We start from the raw sequence: 16,312 nt of genomic DNA on the forward strand, positions 1-16,312 counted from the left end.
CTAATTTGGTCAAACAAGAGGGTGAAAGGTGGCTTTCCTACCAAAATAGGAAGGGGTGGCCACTTCCCCACCACGCCATGTAAGAGGGAAAAAGCAACTAACAACAAAGGTTTCTCCATATCCACAACCAATATGGAGAATATGTTACTCCATCATACCCATAATGCCCAATAACAAAAAATAACTAAGAACGATTCTATAAGTAGAGGGTTTAACAAGAACTTAGATATCTCTATCTAAGCATATATCAATCCTACACCTCATACCATCTACCCATCATCATGGATCATTGTCCCTAGCACAATGTTAGCAATGTCCATATCAAGTTCAACAAAATTATTTACCGTCCACTGAGAGACTAATTCTTGGACACCCAACCATTGATCTAATCTAACTAACAAGACGATGCAATTATCGCTCTCACCAGAAGAAACCGAGGCCTTGATCGCAATTCAATCCACCATGTACGAGTTGTGATATCAAAACAAGGCTTTGCAAACACGAGTGGTAATAATTCAACTAGAACAAATATATGAGGATGAGTCAGACAACAAGATAGAAGATCCCCAACCATTGTGCGAGGTTATCTAGGATGCCTTAGTGCCAGAGAATTTTAAACCACCACACTTGATGACTCTCGAAGGAAAATATGACCCACATGAATGCGTAGCATCCATCAACACGTAGATGAAAATCATCAAAGTTACATAACCGCTCAAGTGCAAGCTTCACTCAAGTACCCTAACGGAAGCAACACTTAGATAGAACATGGCCTAGACCGACACTAAACAATCATATACTCTAATTTCTCTTAGAATTCGGTCTATCAATTTTCAATGAGAAATTATTGAACAAATTTAAAAGTATGCTTCAATGTTCACGATCATTGAGATATGATCATTAATCTATTCACATATCAGTCTCAATGTTTCAATGTTATCCCACTTTACATTAAAGATCGACTACAAATACTTTAATAATAATGTCCTTATATTTGATGAAGTTTCATGATTAAATCACACTTAACTTTTCAAACAAACTAGCTATCCTAGGAACTTAATTACTTTGAAAAAACAAAGATTATAAATAAACGTCTTATTACTATTAATAGATAATTTGATACAAGTACCAAATTCTAATAAAATTATTGGCCTCTAGAACTTACACTAACAATATTTATCTAGCACTAGAGCCAATCCGACATTCACCTAATACTCATAAATCTAGTATGGTCATCATGCTTCTGCTGTGCATGAGGCTTTGTGAGTGGGCCATCAACATTAATTTCAAGTGTTGATACTTTGCATATCTTCACATATCCTTTATCTATTATCTCTCAAGTGAGGTGATATCTCCAAAATATTTGTTTGGATCGTTGTTGAGATATAAGTTGATTACCTTATGTGATGGCTCCATTGTTATCACAATAGAGATCAATGAAATCCACAATGTTAGGGACTATACAAGTTAAGTAATTAAATTATTAACCCATAAAACTTCCTTTGTTGCATTCAAGGCGGTCGTAGAATCAACAATTGTATCTTACTTTGAACTTTTATAGCTCATAGTTCCACATTTAAGAAAAACATATAAGCAAATTGTTTGGAAGCTAGTGTCGATGTATCCTACTATAACAAGCTCTTGATAACCTCCATATATAAAGAATGAGTCCTTAGTTCTTCTCAAGTAATTAAGAATATTCTTGACAACAACTCAATAAGCATCACCAAGATCAAACTGGTACCAACTTGTTGCACTCAAAGTATACGAGACATCTGGCCGAGTACATAGCACGACATACATGATAAATGAAATTTTTTCTCTAGATAACAAGATTTCAAATTCAATGTTGGAATATTTTGTATTAAAAGTATAATTCGTAACAGGCGGAGTAAATGTAGAATCAAATTATCATAGAAATTAGTAACCCAGTTCAGTGCAAAATCACATACGTCTGGAGGGCATTAACCCAACGAAAGAAAATACACTCTTAATAGTCATAAGTACAAGTTATTATGATTTAAACTCTTCAAGTTTAATTCCTCTTTTCCTAATACTACTACATGTAAACCTCGATCGAGGCTCCTTTGAATCCGAGAACCCTCTCACTTTCACTCAAACACTATCCCATGTGTTTGGACAATTACAAAAGAATATGAAAGATGGAACAATATTACAACTTAAACACTATATTCTCATAACTTAGAAATAAGATGTAGGAATAAAGTATTACACAAAAGCAAACACAAGACTCAAAACAAATTAACATGCTTAGCTTTATAGTCCAAGGTTTGAGTCTTTCACATTGGAGAATGCCTTCTTAAATAGCAACAATGGTCCAACTTTAAATCCCATTAAGGTTTATATCTTGAATGTGACTAAACATCCAAAAAGCGCAAGAAACCAATCTTCAATAATGCTGATTATAAAACAGTGATTGATTAAATCTTGAACAAATCATAATTCCTCAAATTTAATCTTGCTAATAGAGATTATGAGTAAAACTTCCTTAATCCAAAAAATTCACAAAAGTAAGATCCTTTATTATATATATAAATAAACAAATCCTTAAAAGCATGAGAAATACTCTATATTGTGTGCGAAGACATGATGTCTCACAGAATGAAGGATATTATGCTTAACATGTTATTTTCTCACATAAGTGTCTTGATCACATAGAGACTAGATGTCTCACATCTTGACAGAACATCTTGCTTCACATGTTGTCTATAAAATATTGTTAATCATGTGTAATAACAAACCTCCCCTTTGGTCAATTTTACACAAATACAACATGTAAGATGTTAGACATAATATTATTGACATTCTTCAAAACATGTTTATTGAAACATCAAAGTGTATCAAAACCAAACAAAGATTATGTTAACTAAGAGCACATCATCTTCATGAGGGACCATATGCTTTTCAGAAAAATGAAGAACAAAATAAATATAGGTGATACATAGAGAATGCATCACATCCATTTCCCCCTATTTCCCATAAATGGACAATGGAAGATAACTTAATATCAAGCCCATTAAAGGCAATTAGAAAACCAGAAGAAACTACCCAACAAAGAGAAAAAAGAATTAGGCTTAATTGCAACTTTGATCCCCCTATTTTGTCTTTTATTTATTTATTTATTTTGATTTCCTCATTTTTAAAACCATGATTTGTGTTCCTCTTTTGAGTTTTCTGTTGAAAAAGGGAAAAAAATAGGGACTAATTTTGTAGAAAAAAACAAAATGGAGGGACAGAAATTGCACAAAAGATTTAAAAAAGGGTACTAAAATAGTTGTTTTTAAAATATAGGGATCAAAATCAAGTAAAAGAAAAAATAGGGGGCTAAAGTTGCAATTAATCCATTATTATCCAGCCCATTAAGGACAATCACATCAATAGAACAATAGTTCCCACATGGGCAGAGAAAAGAACCCAAAATTCTGCCATACAAAAGGCTTACACAAAAATTAATCACAGGACCCTAAAAAATCTCCATCATTCATCAAGTTGTTACTGCGAGTTACCATAAGAGACAAAATCATACTTCACATCTTCACCATTTTGGTGAGGGGAAAATTTGTAAATTACTCAAGAGTGTATTATCTCTTGTGTAATATTTTTCTTGTAAGAAGGTGGTATTTCGTTGTGAGTTAAACCATTAAAAATTGTTGTTTGATTGTTGAGGTAAATCAAGTAAAACCTTTGTTTTGTTGGGGAGGTCTATGTAGCTAAAAATCTTAGTAGGTTTGTGAGTTTAGCCATATGTTAAAAGCTCTCAGTTAGTTTGGGAGGTCTCCGTATTTAAAACTCCATCCGTTCTTTGTTGGTTGGAAGTTAGCCATTGAAAAACTTCAATCCTTGCAAAAGGAAGTTCGTGGGCATATCATGTTAAAAGCTCTCAAGATAGTGGAAACTCCTAAAAATAATTCTTAGGGAGAGGACTAGGTCATATCATTAAGACCTAACCTCTATAATTCAGATGTTTTCTCTTATTCCTTAACTCTCTAATTTCCAATAGTTCATTTTCGCTTGCATTTCTATTTTATTTTTTATTTTTATTGCATTCACTAATCTGTTTGTTTAAACAAATTTTTATTTTGAAAATGGATTTTTCAGTCAAACATAATTCACCCCTATTATATTTGGAGTCTCATCTCCAACACAAAAATGAGAGAAAAAACTCATTTGATTTGAGTCAAGGGAAAATGGTATGAATTGAGTCAAGAGAGTGAATAATTTGAGTTAAGACTTAAAAACCCATAAAAATGATCTTTGTGATTCAAATAAGAACTTTTATGATTTTATTCACGTGATTCAAAAAATTATATGTGTGTGTGTGAGCGCGCGCGCGTGTGTGCACGCACACTAGAGATAAGGCACAAAAATGACATAAAATACCCCAATTGATTCAAGTCAATAGAAAATGGTATGAGTCGAGTCAAGAGAGTGAATAATTTGAATCAAGACTTAAAAACCCATAAAAATGATTTGTTTGATTCGAATCAAGAATTTTTTATTTAAGTCATGTGTCTCGAGTCACACAGATCTATGACTCAAATCAACTTTACAAAAACCCAAATAAAAGATTTACAGGAATGCTTTGACTCGAGTCAAGCCTTTCCATGATTTGATTTAAAACCTCTACGATTCGAGTAAGACTTTCATGTGATTCACATAATTAAAATCATGTTATTTAGAACTATGTTTGATTCAATTCAGATTATGCCATGATTCAAATCAAATGGACATGACCAAATTCATGATTTTTTGTATTTAGTTTGATTTGACTCAACCAATCTTGTGATTCAAATCATATTTCAATAATTTCAAATTTTTACAAAATGAAGTGTTATTTTGAATCGAGACTTGGCATGATTTAAATTATACTATTATGTATTTCTTGATCCAAAACTTCGACTAGTGGACTAGAAATATATTGCATTGACTTAAGCCAAATGGTTCTATTTGTGCATGCATAAAATCGACTAAACACTCAACCCTATAATGCAACTATGTGATAAGACTCAATTATGACAAATAAACAAAAAAATTAAATTGACAAGCAACAAAATATAAAAGGGTAAATCCTAAGAGGCAAAACAACTTCAGTTTAGTGTATGTTTTTGTTCCCAACAAATTGCACAAGATCAATTAGACCTACTAACTTCTAATTTCTTGCTCAGTTAATCAATTCAATAGCATTACAATCCAAGATTATTTATATGGTGACCGGCCGTAACCTAACCCTGTTCCTAACAATTAGCATTTACTAAGAATGGATTTCTAGATCGTTAATTAGAAAACTTATTTCTAACATTTTATAAATCAAAGTAACCAGTTTTGAAATTTAACGTCAGAAAAACATTAAGAACGAGACCATCAACATCAATATAGAGAAAATTAAGAGTTTTATTGTAGAATCATAATTTACTTCACATAATCCTAATACAAATAAAATTATCTACTTATATTTTTGGTAACTTATACAAAACATGAAGAGAGAATAAAATAGCATCATTGATTTGAATATTTAAGATTGATAAGCTTCAATTTGATCTTAAATTTCTTCTATTTCTCACTATAATTTTCTTCTTTCCAAATATTTTATGTCTACAACTTTGATTTGACGCTCTATTTGGAGATTGTGAGTAACTGACATTTCTCCTAGATAAATGTATGCTTGCCTCGTGAGTCAAGATTTCTTCACCCTAAAATATATGTCAGCTTATTTATGTGGGTCACTAAAACGACCATGAATCTCCTCATGAGTTTACTCTTGCACAACCTTTGAGAATCTCTATTTATTAGCTCGTTTCACGGACTATCTTGCTCGGCTTCTTATTTTGAATCCTTCAAATTCATTGACTTTTATTCACTAGACCTTAGTGATTTCCCCTAACGAGCTACCTTGAATAGTTTTTGTTCATCTTTGTACAATTTTATTTTTGGAAAAAAGGTCATAGATATTGTTAACTCAATAAAAACCTATTAAATTAAATATAAAACAATTGAGATTTTTAATATAGTTTTTTTTCAATTAGTAAAAGTTTAGGGGTGGGTTTATTATGATTTGGCATACTGTGGTGTGGACTATCAAGATTGTTCGTAATAATAAACTTTTTTTTGGTACATCAACAAATGTGAAAGAGGTGAAGGATAAATTTTTCTTTGGCTTGGAGCTGATTTCTTAATAGATTCTTTTTTGAACTCTTCTTTTTTCTTCGACTCGCTTTAGAATCCCGTCATATGTCTAAATTAATAATGGATCAAGAGTTCTTACCTGCCCCTCTAGTGCCTAGTGGTTTTTGGTGTTGCTTATGAGTTTGGTCTACTGTTGGTGGATCTAGAGTCAGAGCTCTAGTCTAGCCCCTGTTGTGCGGGTGGTTCCTTGACTTTCACACCTTCTTCTTAGTTGCTTTTAGTTATTTTTTCTTTTTTATTTGTGCTTTAGTTAATCTCGTGTTTGTAGTTGTTTTGATTGGCTTGACACTTCTTGTGTCTAGTCGTCTTTTTATTGTTATTTGTCGGGTGTTTTCGCTCTTTTTTATTAATAATTATTTTATTATTATTTTTTATAATTATAAAAAAGAATAAAGCTAACGTGTGCTCTTGGTACACATGTTAAGAATCTTAAATATAAAAAATTTGTATTGAAAATGTAATAAATACATTAATTATCAATTTTTAATAAAAATAATGCATAATTTTTTAAAATATTTTTTCCACATTTAACTCTAAACATGTGTTTTAAGGGCACATGCATGTTAGCATTACCCTTATAAAAATATTCGTATTAATCATTTATTGGTGTATATATCGACCCTTTCCTAAAATATAGTATATTCTTCAATTATTCCTATACTGAGATCCATTCGAATATTTTCTTAGATTAGCTCCCACTATGGTACATGAAAAAAAAGAAGTGAGAGTCAGCCTCCATATAAGTCATTCAATGTTATGCTTTAATTTGTAATAGGTATATACTTTCGTTGCTCATATATGCCGTCGAACGTAGCTAAGAATTAATATCTTGTTTTGATTATTTTACTAATAATCAATGAAGTAACATAACCCTAGCTACTGTTTATGATTAACTCATAGTATATTATGAATTAATACATAAGAAGTTTGAGAGATTTTGGATCGAACTCTAGTACGGCTGAAGGGTAGCTTCTTGGTTCGACAGGGTTAAGCATAAAGTCGAAGGTTGTTCACATGCTTGTGTCGAAGATGCTAGGACTGTTAGCATGTTAAATTAGGTTTTAGTGTTTAAACCCTAATTTGTTAAGTTAACTTGTTTATTAAGTTGGCTTGTGTAATGGGCCTTGTGGAAAAAACCCATTAGTTAGTATGTTAGGTTTTATTATAAATAGCATACTAGTCTCTCATCATTGCTAAGCTGCAAATCCTAATTTAGGGTGAGAGAGGTTATTTGTTATTCTTGTAAACTTGTAATATTATTTTCTAAGAGAAAGTGAAAGAATAGCAGTTATAACCAATTATTGTGTTCCTCTTCTTCCTTGTCCTTTATTCTTCCTTGGTTTATACTTTGTTCTTGGCATTGAATTCACAACAAATTGGTGCGGTGAGCGTGGAGAAGATGTCTTCAACAAAGTATGAGATTGAAAAGTTCACCGGAGTGAATGATTTCGGTCTGTGGCGCTTGAAGATGAAAGCCCTACTGGTTCAGCAGGGTTGTTTGGAAGCGTTGAAGGGAGAGGCAGCCATGAATGCAGAATTGACGGCAGCGGAGAAGACAACTATGATCGAGAAGGCACACAGTGCAATTTTGTTGAGCCTTGGTGATAAGGTTCTCCGACAGGTATCAAAGGAGACGACGGCATCAGGGTTATGGGTGAAACTTGAAAGTTTGTATATGACCAAATCGCTGGTAAATCGACTCTACCTAAAGCAAGCTTTGTATTCATTCAAGATGATTGAAGACAAAGTATTGGCTGAGCAGTTGGATATGTTCAACAAGCTGATTCTTGATCTTGAAAATATTGATGTGAAGATCGATGATGAAGATCAAGCGCTGTTACTATTGTGTTCTTTGCCTCGATCACATGCTCACTTCAAAGAAACTCTCTTGTATGGAAGGGAGTCCCTGACGTTTGAAGAAGTTCAATCAGCCTTGTACTCTAAGGACTTGAATGAACGAAAGGAGCATAAACCTTCGGCTGTTGGCGAAGGTTTGGCCGTTAAAGGAAAACTCTTACGAAAGGATGGTAAGTTCGACAAGAAGAAAGGCAAAAGCCAGTCGAAGTCTTACAGTGGCGAAGCATCTGGCATTCGATGCTACCATTGTAAGAAGGAGGGTCACACAAGAAAGGTGTACCCTGAACGCCTGAAATATCATGGAGGTAAGGATAATGGCAACGCTGCCATTGTTCAAGATGATTTCGAATCATCTGATGTTCTTGTGGTTTCAAGCAGTGACTCTAAGAAGGAGTGGATTATGGATTCAAGTTGCACTTGGCACATGACTCCAAACAAAGACTTGTTCGAGGAATTATGTGATCAAGATGGTGGATCAGTATTGCTGGGAAACAACAAGGCTTGCAAGATTGCAGGTGTTGGATCTGTGAGATTCAAGCTCCATGATGAGTCAATAAGGTTGTTGACTGAAGTCAGGTATGTTCCTGATTTGAAGAGAAATCTGCTTTCTCTTGGTGAATTCGACAAGAAAGGATATGTTTTCCAAGGAGAGAAAAGTATCCTAAGAGTCATGAAGGGTTCGAAGGAAGTCTTGAGAGGCGTGAAGAAACAAGGCTTGTATACCCTTGAGGCTGAAGTTGTAAGTGGTTCGACAAATGTTGCATCCACGAAACCTTTGTCGAAAACAGAAATCTGGCACATGAGATTGGGCCATGTCAGTGAAAGGGGTTTGGTCGAATTAGGGAAACAAAATCTGCTTGGTGGAGACAAAGTCGAAAAGCTGAAGTTTTGTGAACCCTGTGTACTTGGAAAATCTTGCAGAGTGAAGTTCAACAAAGGCAAACAAAGAACACATGGATCCCTTGATTACATCCATGCTGATCTTTGGGGGCCTGCAAGGTGTCCATCACATTCAGGAGCAAGGTATTTTCTATCCATAGTAGATGATTATTCCAGAAAATTATGGGTATTCATCCAGAAGACTAAGGATGAAACTTTTGAGAATTTCAAAAGTTGGAAGACTCTGGTTGAAAATCAGACTGGCAGAAAGGTCAAGAGGTTGAGAACCGACAATGGCCTCGAATTTTGCAATGAGGCATTCGACAGTTTTTGTGCTGCCTCTGGTATTGCAAGGCATAGAACTACTGCAGGTACTCCACAGCAAAATGGTTTGGCTGAAAGGTTTAATCGAACTATTTTGGAGAGAGTCAGATGCATGTTGACTAGTGCGGGGTTAAAGAAGGTGTTCTGGGCTGATGCTGTTTCGACAGCCACATATCTGATAAACATATGTCCTTCGACAGCGTTAGATATGTAGACACCTGAAGAAGTTTAGTCGGGACATCCACCAGATCTCGACAAACTAAGAGTATTTGGCTGCGCAGCCTATGCTCACATTAGGCAAGACAAGGTCGAACCTAGAGCTCTGAAATGCATGTTCATGGGATACCCTGAAGGAGTCAAAGCTTATAGGCTATGGTGCCTAGAGCCAGGTCACAGGAGGTGTATTACCAGTCGAGATGTAGTTTTCAATGAAGCTGAAATGGCTTTCAAAAAAACTGATGATGATGGTCGAAGTGCAGAAGAGCTAGAACAGGTAGAGATTCCTGTTGAGGTGGAGCATGTTGATGCTGAATTGCATATCCCTGATGAAGTCGAAGAAGAAGCAGAAGATGCTAAGGAAGTTGAGGAAACTGACGATGACTACCTATTGTCGAGAGATAGGTCGAGAAGAGTCATCAAACCACCTCAAAGACTTGGGTATGCAGATCTTATAGCTTATGCATTAATCTCTTCCAGTGAGGTTCTTGATGATGAACCTAGAGATTATAAGGAAGTTATGAGGAGTCAAAATAAGACTGAATGGCTGAAGGCCATGGATGATGAGATGAAATCTCTTCATGATAATCACACTTGGGAACTGATCAAGAAACCTGCTGGGGCAAGGTTAGTCAGCTGTAAATGGATTTTCAAAGTTAAGGAAGGAATTGAAGGAGTGACGTCGAAAAGATATAAGGCAAGGTTAGTCGCAAGAGGTTTTACTCAGAAAGAAGGTGTCGACTTTAATGATTTGTTTTCTCCTGTTGTGAAGCATAGGTCCATTCGAATGCTGCTTGCCATGGTGGCACAGTTCGATCTTGAACTGGAACAGATGGATATGAAAACTGCGTTCTTGTATGGTGATCTAGATGAAACGATCCTGATGAGGCAACCTGAAGGGTATGTCGAAAAGGGGATGGAAGATTATGTGTGTAAGTTAAAGAGATCCTTGTATGGGCTGAAACAATCTCCTCGACAGTGGAATAGGAGATTCGACAAGTTCATGGCACGCATAAGTTTCATTAGAAGTCAGTTCGACCACTGTGTTTACTTCAGATTTCGACCTGGTAATTCATTTGTTATTTTTTTGCTTTATGTGGACGATATTCTCATAGCAAGCAACAGTGTCGAAGATGAGATGAGGGTGAAGGCTCAACTCAATAAGGAGTTCGATATGAAAGATCTGGGAGCTGCTTCCAGGATTCTTGGAATTGACATTCGAAGAGATAGAAAGAAGTCGAAGTTATGCCTATCTCAAGAGGCATATCTACGGAAGATTCTTGAAAAGTTTGGTATGTCGAATTCGAAGCCAGTTGTGACTCCAACAAACCCTCAATTCAAGCTGAGTATTGATCAGTGTCCCAGTACTGATGTGGAAAGAGTCTATATGAATAGCATCCCATATGCTAATATAGTTGGTTCTTTGATGTATGCTATGGTCTGTACTAGACCCGACATAGCATACGCAGTAAGTCTTGTAAGCAGGTACATGGCGAATCTTGGAAAGGCTCACTGGCAAGCATTGAAGTGGATTTTAAGGTACATAAATGGGTCTCTAAATAGAGTCTTAATTTATGGTGGAGCCTTAGGTGAAGATAGTAAAGCAGTAATCGAAGGATATGTCGACTCTGATTATGCAGGTTGTATGGATTCCAGAAAATCTATTTCTGGATATGTTTTCACTATGTTTGGCACAACAATTAGTTGGAAAGCAACACTTCAGAAGGTTGTTGTAACACCCCGATATCCGCTGCACGCATCAACCGTGTCGGCCAACCGAGCATGTTACCGGCTTAATCAATAATCCCCCCTAGGTCCGCTTATCGGCTGCCCAGGAAATATTGTTTTTGCCTCCCGCAGGAATCGAACCATGTACCTAGGGGTTAAGTACATATTCATAGCAATTCCTGCTACCAATTGAGCTAGTATTCTCACATAGTCTTATTAATACGGAAATTCATTACTAGATCAATAAACTCATGTATATTAGGTTATTCTCACATAGTCTTATTACTACGGAAATTCATTTCATTGGTCTAGTAATAGTTTTTTTTTTAATATATGTGGTATCCAACTAGTCAGATCGACTAATTCACATGAAGGGCTTTCATTCCGCGTAGGCCTTGAAAGTTTGAGATTTATTTTTGGTCTCAGGCACCATAAAACTCGAGACCCCAAAAGGAGCAAATCCTTAGAACCTGAGCTCCCTTCTGCTGAGTCAACCCTCTTAGGTTTTGGTCTAGTAATAGTATTGGTGATGAATTAATTTTTCAAAATGATTTTCCAAATGAATTAATTTAAAGAAAGTTATCGGCGGCTCATGCAGTACTTTTCAAAATGATTTTGACATAGGTAAGCAAACAAATTAAAATCAACATAAATTCCTTTTTATAAGTTGCATGCAAATCTAATCGGATCAAGCTATTTTAGTCTTATCAATGCATTCATTGGACATCAATTATATGTTTAGATACAATAAGCAAACATTATTTCTTGCTCGCTAGTTGTGAATCAAAAGATGGTGCAGTATGTGGTACGTAATTGGCCAACATGCATGCATTATTTGATCAAAAGGGGTGTAATATGTGGTACGTAATTGTCCAACATGTATTATTTGATCGTACTTCAATGTGGGATTCGCTTTGAATCTTTTGGAAGGTAGATTCTTATGTTGCTTTGAATCTTTCTCTAAGATAGATTCTTATGTTGATTATACGTACGTATAGGATTTTTACTTCACCTTTAATTAACCAATTGAACAAAAAAACAAATGAAAAAAGAGAAAAGTATAGTAGGATCTTTATTTGACTTGAATACATTTTTGGGAATAATTGAATATAGGTCGGCAAGTATTGATTAATATGATACTTCACTCACAAGTTATAGATTTAAATTTTATAGTTAGAGCAAGAGGAATAATTTATAAAAGTTGTAACAAAATATTTCATTAATTCTCAAAACTGAATTTATTAAGTTAGGTCAAGAGTAACATGTAAGAGAAAAAGATATTATATATGGGTCATCAATTTGGGGATCAATACGATAAATTATTTTTATTTATTGTAACATTTCTTTATGAACAATACATCTTGTGAGAGACACACCACATATTCGTTCAAACAGTTGAGAGACACACCACATATTCACCCAAAACCTTAAGTTAATAGGTGTGTGGGTTCTCTGACTTTTAAAATGATCAATCTTCACTTTTCTAATCAATGTGGGACTTCCTCACACTCGTTTCTCAATACTTCCAACTCACACCTGTTAAGTGTGAATCTATCCACTAAGCTCTCCTTCAAGTAGAAGCTCTTTCATCCACATACACTATCGTCGTTGACACTTTTTCAACGGGACATGCCTCATGTCCACCACCATGTGGGGAGGAGTTTTGATACAAGTGGGTTGGTCACTCGAACAAAAGGCTAACCAACCGTAAAAGTGATATCACAACGGTTGGAGAAGGGATACCACAATGTCTAACCAACCGTTATGAGATAATGGATGGTTGTATATATGATGCATTCCACCACACTCGCACGACTGTGATTATAAGTCAAGTAGCGCGCTAAGTATCAGAATGGTTACTTCCAACAACCGTTGTGATATGTTCTAAAGAAAATTATTTAATAATAATTGTTCTAAACAACTATTGTGATGTATACACTGAGTTTATTATAAATTTTGTGAAATACTTATTTCGCCAATGGTCACTAAACATATAACCTTTCAGTCTGATATAGAACATTATAATATGATAAATTAAGTTATATTAGAAGAATAAGTTACATGTTCAATGTTAGCTAATAATTCTTCAGCTCCTTAACTATATTTTACTCTTTAATTGTTAATGCTCCTAATAATTAAACTATAACCTTTTGAATGTGGGCATTAGATTCGATTGGTCAAATTCATCTAGCATCCTCGAGAACAAGGTTGTTAAAATCTCGATTTAAAACCTAAACTCTATAGGTTTCACGTTTTTAGGTCAGCATTTCGTGTTAAATCGCAGGTAAAAACCTTTTTAGGTAAAATCGTATTCCAAAACAATTTTAACTAATTTAAATCTTTTTGAAATCAGTAAAATCGTGTAAAATCATGTAAAATCGTTGGATTTTACTCTTTGACCTGATTTTACTTTTTTTGTCCAAATTTATAAATCACATTTTATATTTTGGTCCACAAAATTTTCTTTATGGATTTTTCATTTTATTCACATTCACTTCTTGGTTATAATATTAAAGAATCTTTAACATTTGGAGATGGATTTAATCAAGTCGAATATGAATGTTCTAATGAAGATGATGTTGTAGAAGGATTAAACTTTTGATTAAGTGGAAGACGAAGATGAAAAGATTTGTTTTTTTGAACTTGAAAAACTTGTGAAACTGTTGTTCTTTTTATAATCTTTTGGATGTTACATTTTATGATTTGATGGACAATTTGTGTAGTTTGATACAAGTCTGTGAATAGTACACTTTACTATGATGATATAGTATATTTTGCTTTATAATTAAGATAAAATTTTAAATAATTAATGCATTTAGAATATTATATAAGTATATATATGTCGTATTATATAAATTTAATATAATTTTATTATGAGGTAAACTCTATGATTTTACGTTTCGATTTTACCTAGGTAAAACGAGTCAAGGTAAAAATTGTAGAATTTACCGTTGTCAATTCTAGAGTGTTTTTACATTAGTATCAATTATAGAATTTAATAAAATAATTATTAAGAAAATTGTAACTATAAGTGAATGATATTTTAAAAAATAGACAATAGATTTTGAAAAGAGTAATAATTTTTTTTAATAGTGTAATAATGATTATATGGTATAAACAACACCAAATATTAGTAACATAAATTTATATTTTAGTTTCTCTTAATTTAGTTTTATTTTTTTCTATTTTCATTTAATGTTAATTTAATGTTAATTTTTTAAAATTGATATTAACTCTATTTATTGGTTTCTCAATTATGACCAATTGTAAATTACAAAAAAGGTTGACGGGATGAGTTTTAATTTTTTTTTAAAAAGATTTGATGTGTTGCAAGTGGACAGTTAATTTATATTGATTTTGTTGACTATTTGATAAAAAATATGTCTATCAACATGATGTGTATCAGACTATCTCTTTTGGTTGATAAAAAATATGGTTAAAGAGCAGTCAGAGTGCAACATGCAAAGGCAAGCGGTAGATATGCTTGTACCAAAAAATTAAGGCTTGATCATACGTATAAAGCATCCAATGTACTATTGTAAACAATACATATCTACTGTCAATTATTATAGAGCATCCAAAAAAATGATAATGAAGAACATGATCTTTAAGCTGAAAAAGGAAATTATCTTAAAAATTAGAATAAATTTAATTAGTAATCAATTAGATGCACTAAGCAATCTTAACCAAAAATAGAAGAAAATCAATATACCTCAATTTATTTAATACATTATATCAGCAAATGAGAGAATCAACAATAATCTTACAACCAAAATATAAAAATAATGGAGAATATAAAAAGTGAATATAAAATTGTATGGGAGGTACCTGCATTTATCTGCTGTTCCCTTAAAAAAATAAAATCATGAAAAATTAATTTATTCTCCTTGTAGACACAAAATTGATATAAAAAAAAATAAATAAAAAGGAAAGAGATACATATACCTGCATCATCTTCTTGTTAGATCAGTTCATATTCCCTTTGATCATTCTGTGTAAATTCAGAAACAAAAATCAATTTCACTGTAATTAAGAAACAAAGCAGAGAAAAACAGATGTGTGATTATGCAAGAAATAAATATAAAAATTTGATTACTTGATAACATGAAACTAAAATATTTGTACATATCTGAAAATGAAAGTAAAACATAAAATCACCAGACCTTGAACATAAATATCTCTGATTTGTTATTGGATCTAGATTCAAAATCTCATCCACAAACTTTTATAGATCTGGAGAAGAAAATGGAAAAGAAACGAAAATATGAGCTTCAAATTATGAAACCCTTATGAGAAACATTAAAAAAAACTAAAATGAAATTAACAAAGAAATCAAATAAAAGATGGAGATTTACCAAATTTCATAAAGGCTCATTCATCAAACTTCTCCGGATTACAAAGTTCCGTCCATAATACTTTTACAGCTCTGAAAATAAAAATAAACATAAAATCATCTGAACTTGAAGATAAGATACCTTTGATCTACTATTAGCTCCAAAACCAAAATCTCATCTACAATCTTCTACAGATCTGAAGAAGAAAATAGAAGAGAAAAAATAGTAGCTTTAATCAATAAAGTTATAACAAATTCAACACAGAAAAAATATTAACAGGTTTAAAGAAATGAGAGAGATTTTGAAAGAGTTGAATGTTAGTATATTTTTAGGAGAGATATTTAAGAGAAAAGTGGTTTGTATCGATTGAACCAAATCCATGGTTGCAAGCAAAGCTGATAGGTTCAATCAGCTGCAGACTTTTTTTTTTTGAAAAACCAAAGCAAACTGCAGACTTGATAGGATAAGATAACATACTTTTGATCTACTATTAGCTCCAAATTCAAAATCTCATCTACAATCTTCTACAGATCTGAAGAAGAAAATAGAAGAGAAAAAATAGTAGCTTTAATCAATAAAGTTATAACAAATTCAACTCAGAAAAAATATTAACAGGTTTAAAGAAATGAGATAGATTTTGAAAGAGTTGAATGCTAGTATATTTTTAGGAGAGATATTTAAGAGAAAAGTGGTTTGTATCGATTGAACCAAATCCATGGTTGCAAGCAAAGCTGATAGGTTCAATCAGCTGCAGACTTTTTTTTTTTGAA

The 16,312-nt window shown here is 33.2% G+C and overlaps 1 long non-coding RNA gene across 1 annotated transcript; it reads right to left on the reverse strand.

The window, feature by feature from the left end:
- Nucleotides 1-15,065: 15,065 nt before the first annotated feature.
- On the reverse strand, nucleotides 15,066-15,949 carry LOC131606078 (uncharacterized). The gene is made up of 3 exons (XR_009284720.1): nucleotides 15,564-15,949; nucleotides 15,372-15,441; nucleotides 15,066-15,199 (listed from the first exon to the last, which is right to left on the reverse strand). It is a non-coding gene; the product is annotated as an uncharacterized LOC131606078 (long non-coding RNA).
- Nucleotides 15,950-16,312: the final 363 nt, after the last annotated feature.

Source organism: Vicia villosa, linkage group LG5, assembly GCF_029867415.1.
Source record: "Vicia villosa cultivar HV-30 ecotype Madison, WI linkage group LG5, Vvil1.0, whole genome shotgun sequence".
Taxonomy (NCBI): Eukaryota; Viridiplantae; Streptophyta; class Magnoliopsida; order Fabales; family Fabaceae; genus Vicia; species Vicia villosa.